This window comes from Puma concolor, chromosome B3, assembly GCF_028749965.1.
Source record: "Puma concolor isolate L17-30 chromosome B3, mPumCon1.1.hap2, whole genome shotgun sequence".
NCBI classification, from domain to species: Eukaryota; Metazoa; Chordata; class Mammalia; order Carnivora; family Felidae; genus Puma; species Puma concolor.
In genome coordinates this window covers 13,403,791-13,415,925 of record NC_141672.1, presented here as the reverse complement: position 1 = coordinate 13,415,925, position 12,135 = coordinate 13,403,791, and the positions used below count along the sequence as shown (strand labels likewise).

The 12,135-nt window shown below is 41.7% G+C and overlaps 1 protein-coding gene across 5 annotated transcripts in view; it reads right to left on the bottom strand.

The window, feature by feature from the left end:
* Positions 1-11,898, bottom strand: part of TC2N (tandem C2 domains, nuclear) — a 45,467-nt gene extending 33,569 nt beyond the window's left edge. The window contains exons 1-2 of one of the 5 annotated variants that reach the window (XM_086708987.1): positions 11,781-11,799; positions 5,394-5,519 (exon numbers count right to left, since the gene is read on the bottom strand). The gene's annotated coding sequence lies outside the window, so the exon portion shown is untranslated. Of the gene's footprint in view, positions 1-5,393; positions 7,005-7,049; positions 8,263-9,188; positions 10,973-11,780 lie in introns of those variants that run through there. The other 4 variants (XM_086708988.1, XM_086708990.1, XM_086708989.1 and 1 more) reach the window with 4 other exon arrangements.
* Positions 11,899-12,135: the final 237 nt, after the last annotated feature.

Sequence of the window (12,135 nt, the reverse complement as noted above, 5' to 3'; positions counted from 1 at the left end):
TTGTTTTAATTAGCATCTCTTTTACGTGAGGTTGGGCACCTTTTCATATAAGGCTAATCTGTATTTGTTTCTATGAACTTGCTGTTCATTACCTTTTTTGCCCATCTTTCTATAAAGCTATTGGTCCTTTCCTGCCTCAGTTTTAGAAGATTTTTATATAGTTGAGAGATTAATGCGTTGTCCATGATATAAGTGGCAAACATTCTTCCAGTCTGTCATTGTCTTTTTGAGGTATTTTCTGCCTTGTGGGGGGGGGGGAGGGTGCGTGGGGGGGGCATGTGTGTGTGTATATATATACACACATAGAAACATACATGAATGTGTGAATACACATACACGTAGTTATGGTTACCTATGTTTTCCCTCTTTGTTTCTGGATTTGGACTCACAGGAAACTTTTCCTCATACATAGGTCATAAAAGACTTTACCCATGGTCTTTTCTAATACTTAGTATGGTGTTACTTTCTATATTAACACCCCAGTGTACATACAGTATGAGAAGTAGATTCAATCCTACCTTTCCCAGTTGGCTATTCCAGTATCACAAACACCATTTATTTAAAATTCTGTATTTTCTCCAATGATTTTAGAATGCTGCCTTTATTATAGACTAAATTTCCACATATAATTGAGATATTTATATATTTTCTATTCTCTTCAACTGGACTGTCTTTGCCTATAACACATTTTAAAGTGCAAGGGCACCTGGGTGGCTCAGGTGGTTAAATGTCCAACTTCAGCTCACCTCATGATCTCATGGTCCATGAGTTTGAGCCCAGTGTCGGGCTCTGTGCCCAACAGCTCAGAGCCCGGAGCCTGCTTCAGATTCTGTGTCTTCCTCTCTCTCTGCCCCTCCCCCCTCTCAAAAATAAACATTAAAAAATTAATAAAAAATAAATAAAATGATAATGGCCTACAGTAATATGCTCTCATATGCAGCAGGGCAGGCCCCCTCAACCTTACTGCTCTTTAATTTCAAGGTTTTCCCAGCTTTCCTTGCTTGTCTGTTCTTACTAATGAACTTTATAATCTGTCCAGCCCCAGGAGGAAAAATCTAATGGTACTTTTGTTGGGATTCTGTTATATTTATAAATGATTTTAGAAAAAAAACTGACATTCTTAAGATGTTGTGCATGCCTACCCAGAACATTTGTTCTAGTCTGTGTTTGTATTTTGGAATTTTTTTTTTAACGTTTATTTATTTTTTTGAGACAGAGAGAGACAGAGCATGAACAGGGGAGGGGGAGAGAGAGAGGGAGACACAGAATCTGAAACGGGCTAAAGGCTCTGAGCTGTCAGCACAGAGCCCGACGCGGGGCTCGAACTCACGGACTGTGAGATCATGACCTGAGCCGAAGATGGACGCTTAACTGACTGAGCCACCCAGGTCCCCTGTGTTTGTATTTTGAAGAGTTTTTGTAGTTTTTCTCATATAAATGTAGAACTTTTCTTGTTAAGTGTATGCCTTTAAGATCTGTTTGGCTATCAGCAAAGGCATCTTTTCTTCCATTATATCTTGTAACTGATTTGTTTTAAAAATTGATACATTTTCAAAATCCCTTTTTTAGCCCTAGTTAAAAAAAAAAACAAACATTTTAACGTTTATTTATGAGAGAGAGAGAGAAAGGGACAGAGTATGAGTGGGGGGGGGCAGAGGGGGGGGGAGACAGAGAATCCAAAGCAGGATCCAGGCTCTGAGCTGTCAGCACAGAGCCCAATGCGGAGCTCGAACCCACAAGCTGGGAGATCATGACCTGAGCTGAAGTCAGACGCTTAACCAACTGAGCCACCCAGGTGCCCCTAGCCCTAGTTTAAAGGATATATTCCTTGACCACTCAGGTCATACTGAATTCTCTAAACATCCAGTGAACTTAAAATATATATATGTATATATATTTTCTTGACATTTATAATACTTGTTCTCTCTCCCCTTCTAAAATATAAACTTTTCAGAAACAATATTATACTTACTTTCTACTTATCACTCAGCACCTTATATGATACTGGGAACATAGGAGGAACTCAGCAAATATATAGTTGATCGACAAGGGAACAAAGTATAACTACCTCATATAAAAACTCCTAATGAACTCATCAAACCACATTTCTAACCCCCAGCCAGCCTGCAAATACTTTACATTAATCATGAAAGGAATGTGGGAGGACTGGTTAAAAACCATTACTGCTTCTCAAAGGTCCTCAAAGTTGATGGCCTTGAGTCATCCAAAATGAACTGGGGACTATGGGGGAGGGATGCAGAAAAGAAAACAACTTTATGTGAATATGAATAAGGCAGATAGATGGGGCACCTGGGTGGCTCAGTCAGTTAAGCTTCTGACTCTTGCTTTCGGCTGAGGTCACGATCTCATGATTCATGAGATCGAGCTCTGCATTGGGCTCTGCGTGGATAGCATGGAGCCTGCTTGGGATTCTCTCTTTCCATCTCTCTCTGCCCCTCCCCAGTTCATGTGTTCATTCTCTCTCTCTCTCTCTCTCTCAAAAGTAAATAAAAACTTAAAAAGAAAAAGAAGGCAGATAGAGTTTGCATGACAGACTACTGGAGAGTAGAGAGGTACACACAGAGACAACCACAGACCTCAGCAAAGCCTCCCCCTACCCCCCAGGATTCAGCAGGGCACTGCTCAGAGCATGCACACAAGCAAATCGCACAAGACTGGGCAAAGACCACCAGAAAAGATTACAAAAACCATACCATCTCTCGCCAAGGTCAGGACTCATGTCTGTTCCCACCAACCAAACTGGGATAACCTCATAATTCACAGGACATTGGGTAGAATACTTAGAAGGGTCTTGCCTCCGTGGGGTAATAAATAGCCCTAACTAAATGCTAGTCTGCTTTCCAACCAACAAATTTAAAAAGCAAGACTCAAAAGGATCAAACCATTTTCAAAAAAAAACTATGTCCTGGGGTACCTGGGTGGCTCAGCTGGCTAAACACCTGAGGACTTTAGCTCATGTCATGATCTCATGGTTCATGAGTTCGAGCCCTGCATCTGCTGTCAGCACAGAGCCTGCTTCAGATCCTCTGTCCCCCTCTCTCCCTGTCCTACCCCCACTGGTTTTCTCTCTCTCTTTCAAAATAAACAAATATGTCCCAAAGCAAAAAATACTTCTAAAAATCTAAAAACATCCAGCACACAAGGTAAAATTCACAATATCTGGCATCCAATAAAAAAATGACCAAACATGCAAAAAGAAAAAAAAAAAAAAACACTGAGAAAAATCAACCAACTGGAACCACACAGAAATACATGGACAGTTAGACTTTAAAACATTTCTGACACTGTATGTTCAAAAAGTTAAGAAGTCACATGATAGATACAAAAAAGATGCAACTTCTAAAAATGAAAATTATAGTATCTGAGGTAGAAGATACACTGGATGGGATTAATAGCAGATGAGATATTGCAAAAGAAAAGATTAAAGAACTTAAAGGCACAGGTAGAGAAACTACCCAAAATGAAACAAAGAGAAAAAAGAACAAAGACAAAATAAAAAGAACATCTGTGACCCATGAGATAATTTCCAGCAGCCTAATAAATGTGTAATTGAAATCCATGAAGGAGATGGGGGGAGGCAGAAAAAATATTTGAAGAAATAATACTAAAAATTTTCACATTTGATAACTATCAACCACAGATCTAAGAACCTCAACAAACACTAAGCATAGAAAGTTATGAAGGAAACTATGCCAAGACACATCACAATAACATGGCTCAAAGCCGGTGATAAAGAGGAAATTTCAAAAGCAGCTGGAAAAAAGGAAGGACTTGTATTTTACTTCATTAAATATAGCCTATCATAGTTTTGTTTGTTTGTTTTTTGAGAGAGAGGGCAAGCGGGATAGAGGGGCAGAGGGAGAGAAAGAATCCCAAGCAGGCTCCGTGCTACCAGCATAAAGCCTGACGCAGGGCTTGATCCCATGACTGAGATCATGACCTGAGTGAAAAATCAGGAGTCGGATGCTTAACTGATTGAGCCACCCAGGTGCCCTGAGCCCATCCTAGTTATTTTAATAATCCATAAGTAGTAATTCCAATATGTAAGCTTTTGTAAGTTTACTTCTTATTATCTGTTGTTTCTGCTGACTCTTATTCAGGCTGTCTTATTTCCTGTGCACTTGGTTATCTTTGACAAATTATTCAGTGACTTTGAAACTTTATTCGCAGAACTTTTTAGAGACAAAGATAAAAATACATTGCCACAGAGAATATCTGCATTTGTTTACCATATTATTTTAAATTCATACATTGACATATAACCCAATTTAAAAATGGGCAATGGATGTGAATAGACTCTCTAAAGAAATATGACAGATAAATGACCAACAAACAACATGAAAAGGTGTTTAACATCAGCAGTAATGGGAAATGCAAATCAAAGCCACGAGATACCAATCCACATACATTGAGGATGGCTATAACCAAAAAGACAGACAAAAACAAGTGTTGACAAAGATCTAGAGAAACTGGAACCCTCAAAGATTATTGGTGAGAATAAAAACTGGTGCAGCTGCTTTGGGAAATGGTTCGGGAGTTCCTCCATGGAATTACCATATGACCCAAGAATTCCACTCCGTAGGTAACAGCTATGAGAATGAAAACTGTATTTCCATACAAAAATTGTACACAAATGCTCACGGCAGCATTATTCATAATAGCCAAAAAGCGGATACAACCCAAATGTCCATCAACTAACAAACAGAAATACAAAAACAAAACATGGTAGAATCTTATTCAGCCATTAAAACGAATCGAGTATTGGGGCGCCTGGGTGGCTCAGTCGGTTAAGCGGCCGACTTTGGCCCAGGTCATGATCTCGCGGTCCGTGAGTTCGAGCCCCGCGTCGGGCTCTGTGCTGACAGCTCAGAGCCTGGAGCCTGTTTCAGATTCTGTGTCTCCCTCTCTCTGACCCTCCCCCGTTCATGCTCTGTCTCTCTCTGTCTCAAAAATAAATAAACATTAAAAAAAATTTTTTTTAATAAATAAAAAATAAAAAAAAATAAAACGAATCAAGTACAGATTCATGTTACCAAACAGATAAATCTTGAAAACACGCTAAGTGAAAAAGGCAAGACACAAAAGGCCACGTATTGTATAATTTCATTTACATGAAATTCCCAGAATAAGCAAATCCATAGAAATAGAAAGCACATTAGTGATTTCCAGAGATTGGGGGAAAAGGGGGAAATGAGAAGTGACTGCTAATGGGTACAGGTTTCTCTCCGGGGGAAAAAATGGTCTAGAATTAGTGATGACGGTTGTACAACTTTGTGAATATATGAAAAACCACTGAAGTGTACACTTCAAAAGGGTGAATTTTATGGTATGTGAATTGTATCTAAAGAAAAATAAGATATTAAAAAAATTACATCTTGGAATTTTGGGGGGACGTGATGTGAACCACCTCTCTACCACCGTCCATGGTTACAACTTTCCAAGGACATGTTTTCTTCTCCTGTTTTACTTGGCGTCAAGGCAACTGTCCTTGTGGTTCCCTAAAAGAGGTAGAGTGAGTTTTAGTCCTTGAGGCCACAGACCTTTGGGATTTCCAGAACTAGAGGCAGAGAGTCTCCTGTTAGCTTACCTTGAACGAGCCCTAGGCTGACTTCTAACTACGCCTCCTGTCCTGCAAATCCACCAAATTCTTAATCAAGTCTAATCAAGTCTCCCCAGTTTAGCAAATGCACTCAGAGCAAATAAGAATTAAGGGCTCCTTTAGTCTCTGATTTTCAGCTTTCTCTTTGATTTTGGCATATTAATTCGTAAGTACCTTTTTTAAAAATTGCACTACAGCATTCTTAGCTATTTTCAGTGTGAAAGATTTTCCAAATCTTAACTATACTCCCAAAATGAAAATTCTCTATTTACTTTTCAAGTTAGAATGAACTCTAATGAGTTAGGACAGGATCTGCAAAAACAAAAAGCCTGATATAGTCTACATTAAAGTAGCTTCAGTATTCCTTGTGACTTCAGCTGATTACAGTAGATATTTAAGATTTAAAATATATTCCAATGAAAGTTTACTTTAGAAAAAAAATTAATTTGAGGGGGAGTCTAGTTTTAAAAGAATTGTAAGTAGGTGACTCCTTCTCTTAGGTATCAAGGCTCTTTACACAATTAAAGTAAATATGATTGCAGCAAGAATACACAAAGAGACCAAAGAAAGATTAGCCCAAAAACATATGCACACATATATGGAAACTTGGCATATGATGCGTATAGATCTGTAGGAGGAAAACCAGAGTGTTCAATAAATGATGCTAGGAAAAACTGATTACCCATCTGGAAAATAAAATGAAACTGGACCCCCACTTCACATGACACAAAAGTCAATCACATATGGATTAAAGACATAAATACAAAAGGCAATACTATTTTAAAGCTTTCAGAAGAAAATATAAGACTACATCTTTCTAACCTCAAGGAAGAGAAAAATGTGTTAAGCAAGATGCCAAGGGGCACCTGGGTAACTCAGTTGGTTAAGTGTCTGACTCTGGATTTCGGCTCAGGTCATGATCTCAAAGTCGTGAGATTGAGCCCTGCTTGGGGCTTTGCACTGAGTGTAGAGCCTGCCTGGGATATTCTCTCTCGCTCGCTCGCTCACTGTCTCTCTGCCTCTCTCCCACTCACAGGCGCACACACACTTTCTCTCTCTCAAAATAAACAAATAAACATTAAAAAAAAAAAAAAAGCCAAAGCTTAAAAACAAAAAGATGCCAAAAGCATACACCATAAAGACAAAGTCTGAAACACTCAAGTACTCTAAACTATAGAATACATCTATCAAAAACCATATAAAGTAAAAGACAAGCCACTTGCTGGGGAGAAGATATTTCCCACATGCATAACCAATAAGATTCAGTACCATAAATCAATAAATACAACTTCTAGAAGGAGATTTTTTTTAGTCAAAAAAATAGGCAAAAGACATAAACAGACATAACAGAATTGTGGAACATCTGACATCATCAGTAATTAAGGAAATGTAAAATTCAACCTTCAATGGAGGACCATTTCTCACCCACCAGATTGTCGAAAAGAAACAATTCAGATCATTACAAATGTTGTTGTACAAACGTCTGAAATGTTGAGGAAGGGAACAAAGTGAACATTGAACACACTGCCTGTGGAAATATAAACTGGTATAACCACTTTGCAAAACAATTCAGTATGGGGGCACCTGGGTGGCTCAGTCGGTTAAACGTCTGACTCTTGGTTTCAGCTCAGGTCATGAACTCACCATTTGTGAGACAGATCCCCGGGTCTGGCAGTGCAGATAGACCACACTGCCAGAGTAGAGCCTGCTTGGGAGTCCCTCTCTCTCTCCCTCTCTCTCTCTGCCCCTCCCTCACTCACGCTGACATTCTCTCTCAAGAAAAAGAAAAATTCAGTATGTTCTAGCAAAACTGAAGATCCACAACTCTACTTCTGGGCAAAGAGACATGCGTTAGAATGGCCATAACAAAACAGCTCTTAGTGGCAAAGAGTGAAAATTAAATTAAAAAAAAAAAAAAAAAGAAAATGGAAAATGTCCCTAAATATCCATTAACAGGAAAACGGATAAACAGCAGTAAAATCATACAATGGAATGATATAGAGCAATAAAAAGTAAATGAACTGTAACATAGCAACATCAATGAATCTCATAAATATAATATACGAAAAAAAGGTAGCAGCATGGAAAGAGAGAGACACAGTCAGAGCTTTGAAAATATTCATAAGTGTTGTTTCTTTTAAATTTTTTTTCATGTTTATTTTTGAGAGACAGAGACAGAGACAGAGTGTGAGTGGGGAAGGGGCAGAGAGAGAAGGAGACAGAGAATCCAAAGCAGGGTCCAGGCTCTGAGCTGTCAGCACAGAGCCCGATGTGGGGCTCGAACTCATGGACTGTGAGATCATGACCTGAGCCAGAGTCAGACACCAAACTGACTGAGCCACCCAGGTGCCCCAATAAGTATTATTTCTAAAGCATGATATGAGTACAGGGGCATTTATTTTATTTGTATTCTCTAAATCTATAGCTGTGTGAAAAGTACTATTTTGTACATATGAAATAATTTCTCATTTAAAAATTAAGTAAATGCATGGCTGTGGTTGAAAACATGAAAATTACAGAAAACTATATGAAGAAAATAAAAATTATCAATAATCCCATCACCCTGAGATAACTACAGTATTTAAAAGAAAAAATATATTTAGCATATCTTTTTCTACTATTAAAAAAATTTTTTTTAATGTTTATTTATTTTTGAGAGAGACACAGAGCACAAGCAGGGGAGGGGCAGAAAGAGAGAGACAGAATCTGAAGCAGGCTCCAGGCTCTGAGATGTCAGCACAGAGCCGGATGCGGGGCTCCAACCCACAAATCGCGAGATCATGATCTGAGCTGAAGTTGGATGCTTAACCGACTGAGCCACCCAGGCACCCCATCTTCCACTATTTTTATTTATTTTTTTACAGCTTTATTGAGGTACTTACAGTAAATTATACACATTTAAAAAGGTTTTTTTTATTATGTTTATTTACTTTTGACAGAGAGAGACAGAGCACGAGAGGGGGAGGGGCAGAGAGAGAGGGAGACACAGAATCCGAAACAGGCTCCAGGCTCTGATCTGTCAGCACAGAGCCCGACTCGGGGCTCAAACTCACAGACCGTGAGATCATGACCTGAGCCGAAGTCGGAAGCTCAACCGACTGAGCCATCCAGGCATCCCTATACATATTTAAAATGTATAATTACATGAGTCAAACATATGTATACACTAGTGAAAGCATCTTTACAACCAAGAAAATGAAGGGGTGCCTGGGTGGTTCAGTTGGTTAAGCGCCCAACTCTTGATTTCGGCTCAGGTCATGATCTCACTGTTCATGAGATCGAGCCCTGTGCGGGGCCTGCTTGGGATTCTCTCTTTCTGCCCTTCTCCCCACCCCCATCTCCATTCTCTCTCTCAAAATAAATAAACAAAAAAAAAAAGAAAGTGAACACACTCACCATTCCCAAAAGTTTCCTCACACCCCTTTCCAGTCCTTTTCCTTTGCACCCATCCTCTGTTGTCTGTTACTTTAGGCTACTTTGCATTTTCTAGGATTTTGTCAGGTTTGAACACACTTTATGCATATGTCACACTTCACTTGACACTGACAGGTTTTCCAAAATGCTTTACCAATTTACACTTCCATCAGCAGAGAATGAGCGTTCCAGGTGCTCCATATCCTTTGCAACATTTGGTTATTGGCCTTTTCCATTGTAGCGATTATTTGCATATTCCCCAGGTAAATATACATAAAACTACTTGTCTGAACGGCAACGAAAAAAATTAAACTTCAATGATGACTGAAGTGACACTCATTGTAAAGAAATTTTCACGTTAAGGGCATTTTCCCTTGAATGCATGGTAATAACTGAAGCAAAGCCCTTGGTACATGCCTCATGAATTCCGATTTAGTAAAGACGTCTGATTTCCACATAAGAGATTTAGAAGAATCACTGAAATATATAAGAGGAATCACATGACTTTAATGCAAGCTGGGAGTATCACAGTACTGGAACTCAGGTGAAATACAATCCAACACAGTTTGTGAAAGTGTGACTTTAACACAGATAACACCAGACCCCAAGAGACCAAAATACCACTAAGATCGCGATCATTTGAATGAGGGACGATGAAAATCTTTCTCACAATAGTTCTATTCAGTCTGCTCAGCTACTTGCTCTCAGCTTCTGCTACTTAACCACAAGAGGGGAACAATGCTGTGAGATGCACTTTAACATAAAGGTATTCGACCGTCCTTATATTCTTTCCAAACGGACCATAAACTCCCCTCTACCACCCTGTAACTTCTTCTAATCTTTGTCTCTCAAAATAAGGACTCTACACTCCTTATCTTTATTTCTTCATTCTCTATTTACTCCTCAAATTCATTCATATTTGGCTTCTATCATTATCATTTTACTTATATTGTGTTTGCTGAGGTCAATGACCTCCTCCTATCCTAACTACCAAAGCCAAGAGACATTTAATCAGCGCCTATCTTCTATATCCTTCTGACTCATTTGACTAAGATAGATTTCCCTCCTGATTAAAACTCTTTCCTCTCCCGGCTTCTAAGCACCATTATCTGCTAGATTTTCCTCCTTCTTTCCTGAATTCTCCTCCTCACTCTCCATGGCTGCCTCTACACAGCACTTCAATGTTGGTTTCCAATGCTTGGTCTTCTTTTCTTGTTCTTACTGGAAGATTTCTTCCACTCTCACGGGACTAACTACACAAATCCATGATGCTTCCAACATTTACAACTCTTATCCTGACTTCAGAAAATCCCAATACTAGACAGGTCTGCCAGATGGTCTCCAAGAATCTCACTGCTTTTCTCTCAGCCTGAATTAATCTCTCAGTCTGTTAGCCTTATGCGTGAATACAATTATAATTCAAGTGGAGCCAATAAAATACAAGAGATACTTTTGAAATATTTTTCTTGAAGGGTTTAAAGAAACACACATTTTTATAAAGACTTTCCTCCAGTTATGAAGGTAACTCATAGTAACCAAAACTACAAAACACAAGAGATAAAAGGCAAATCTCCTCCAATCCCAGCTCTCAAAGGCAAGCAATATTAACATGTCCTTCCAGAAGAAGCAGTTTTCACCACAATGAAGTTACATACCAAAATATCAAATTAGTAAATAGACGGTGTTGTTGTTAACTCTTCGTATTTTCCAGGCTACTTTTTGCAGTATTAATCAGAAGACAAAATTCTACTACATGCCTACCTGGAGTGAGAAAATTAGTAATATTCTAAAAACCAACGCAATCCTTTTACATGCTGTATTTTTTAGTATTCTAAAGGAATCGGTGTTTTTGGCTTGGCAACTATCTTGCCTATCCCCGGACGCCTACCTGTGTGCAATATACCCCACAAATCAGCCATCCTACTTTCCTTTATTTAAACCACAGCAAAGAAGAAGAAGAAAAAAAAAAAAAAAACTGTAAGAGACAGAAGCCAAATCTAAAATCAAGCTGGGTGTATAATTCCTGTTTTGCAAAAACCATAGGGAAGTGACATTTTAATACCCCTTCTCTGCTTCTACAAGTTTCAGAAACGTCACAGATTAAAGACACTCCGCTAATGTGTTCTTACCGGACTCTCCAGGCAAAGGAAGTTCGCTTCCCTCTTTGCCCAGAGGCCACCTGTACCGGGCAGAGAGCGGGGTGCAGGGTGCGGGCCGGGGTCCCTTCCCTCCCGTCCGGGCGTCCCAGTGAGCGGACCCGGGCAGGGCAGGGGCCTGGCCTCGCCCCCCACCCCCGAGTCACTGAGCCCCCTCCCCGCCCAGGCCACGGTGAGCTCGGCTGTCCGGGGACCTCAGACCTCCCCGAGGGCTCCGGAGAGCAGGTGTCCCTGAGAGACTCGGGAAACCGCCCCCCCCCCCCCCGCACCCCCAGCCCCCAAGCAAGGCGACGTTTCTAAAGAGTGAAAGGAGACGAAAAACCGTACACATCCGCAAGCCCCGGGCGGCTGGGGCAGGGGCCGCTCTCACACCGCGTCCCCCACCCCCGGAGGCCCCCGACAGCGGCCGCTCGAGGCCCGCGCCACGCTGCGCGCCCGGGAGCGGCCCCACGGCGCACCTGAGCCCAAGGCCCCCTCCCCGCCCGAGACGTGCCGCCCGGCCGCCCCGAGCGGGGTCTCCACGCGCCGCTCCCGGGCGCCCCCCGCTCCACGCCGCGCTGAGACGGCGCCGCGAGGCCGAGGCCGGTTACCTCCTGCAGCCAGCGGGCGCTCCGCCGTGGCCTCCCGCGGGAGCCGGGCCCGGGGTCACCTCGTGCGGCCGCGCCCCGAGACCCCGCCCCCGGTCCCTCCAAGTCCGCCCCGCCCCTCCAGAGGTGCGCGCCGAGGGGCGGGGCGGGGCCGCCCGGCCTGTACCTGAGCGCGCGAGTCTGCGCGCTCGGCCCCTCCCTCCCCGCCTCTCCCAGCCGCTGCCCTGGGCCCCTCCGGAGAGGTCTTTGGAGTGCCTGGAGGGGTCAGAAGGGAGATACAAACTAACCTAGGGACAGAGGGAACGTTTGGGGCCTGATGAACTTTTATGTAGAGGGGACGGAGGAGCAGTCTTTCTTG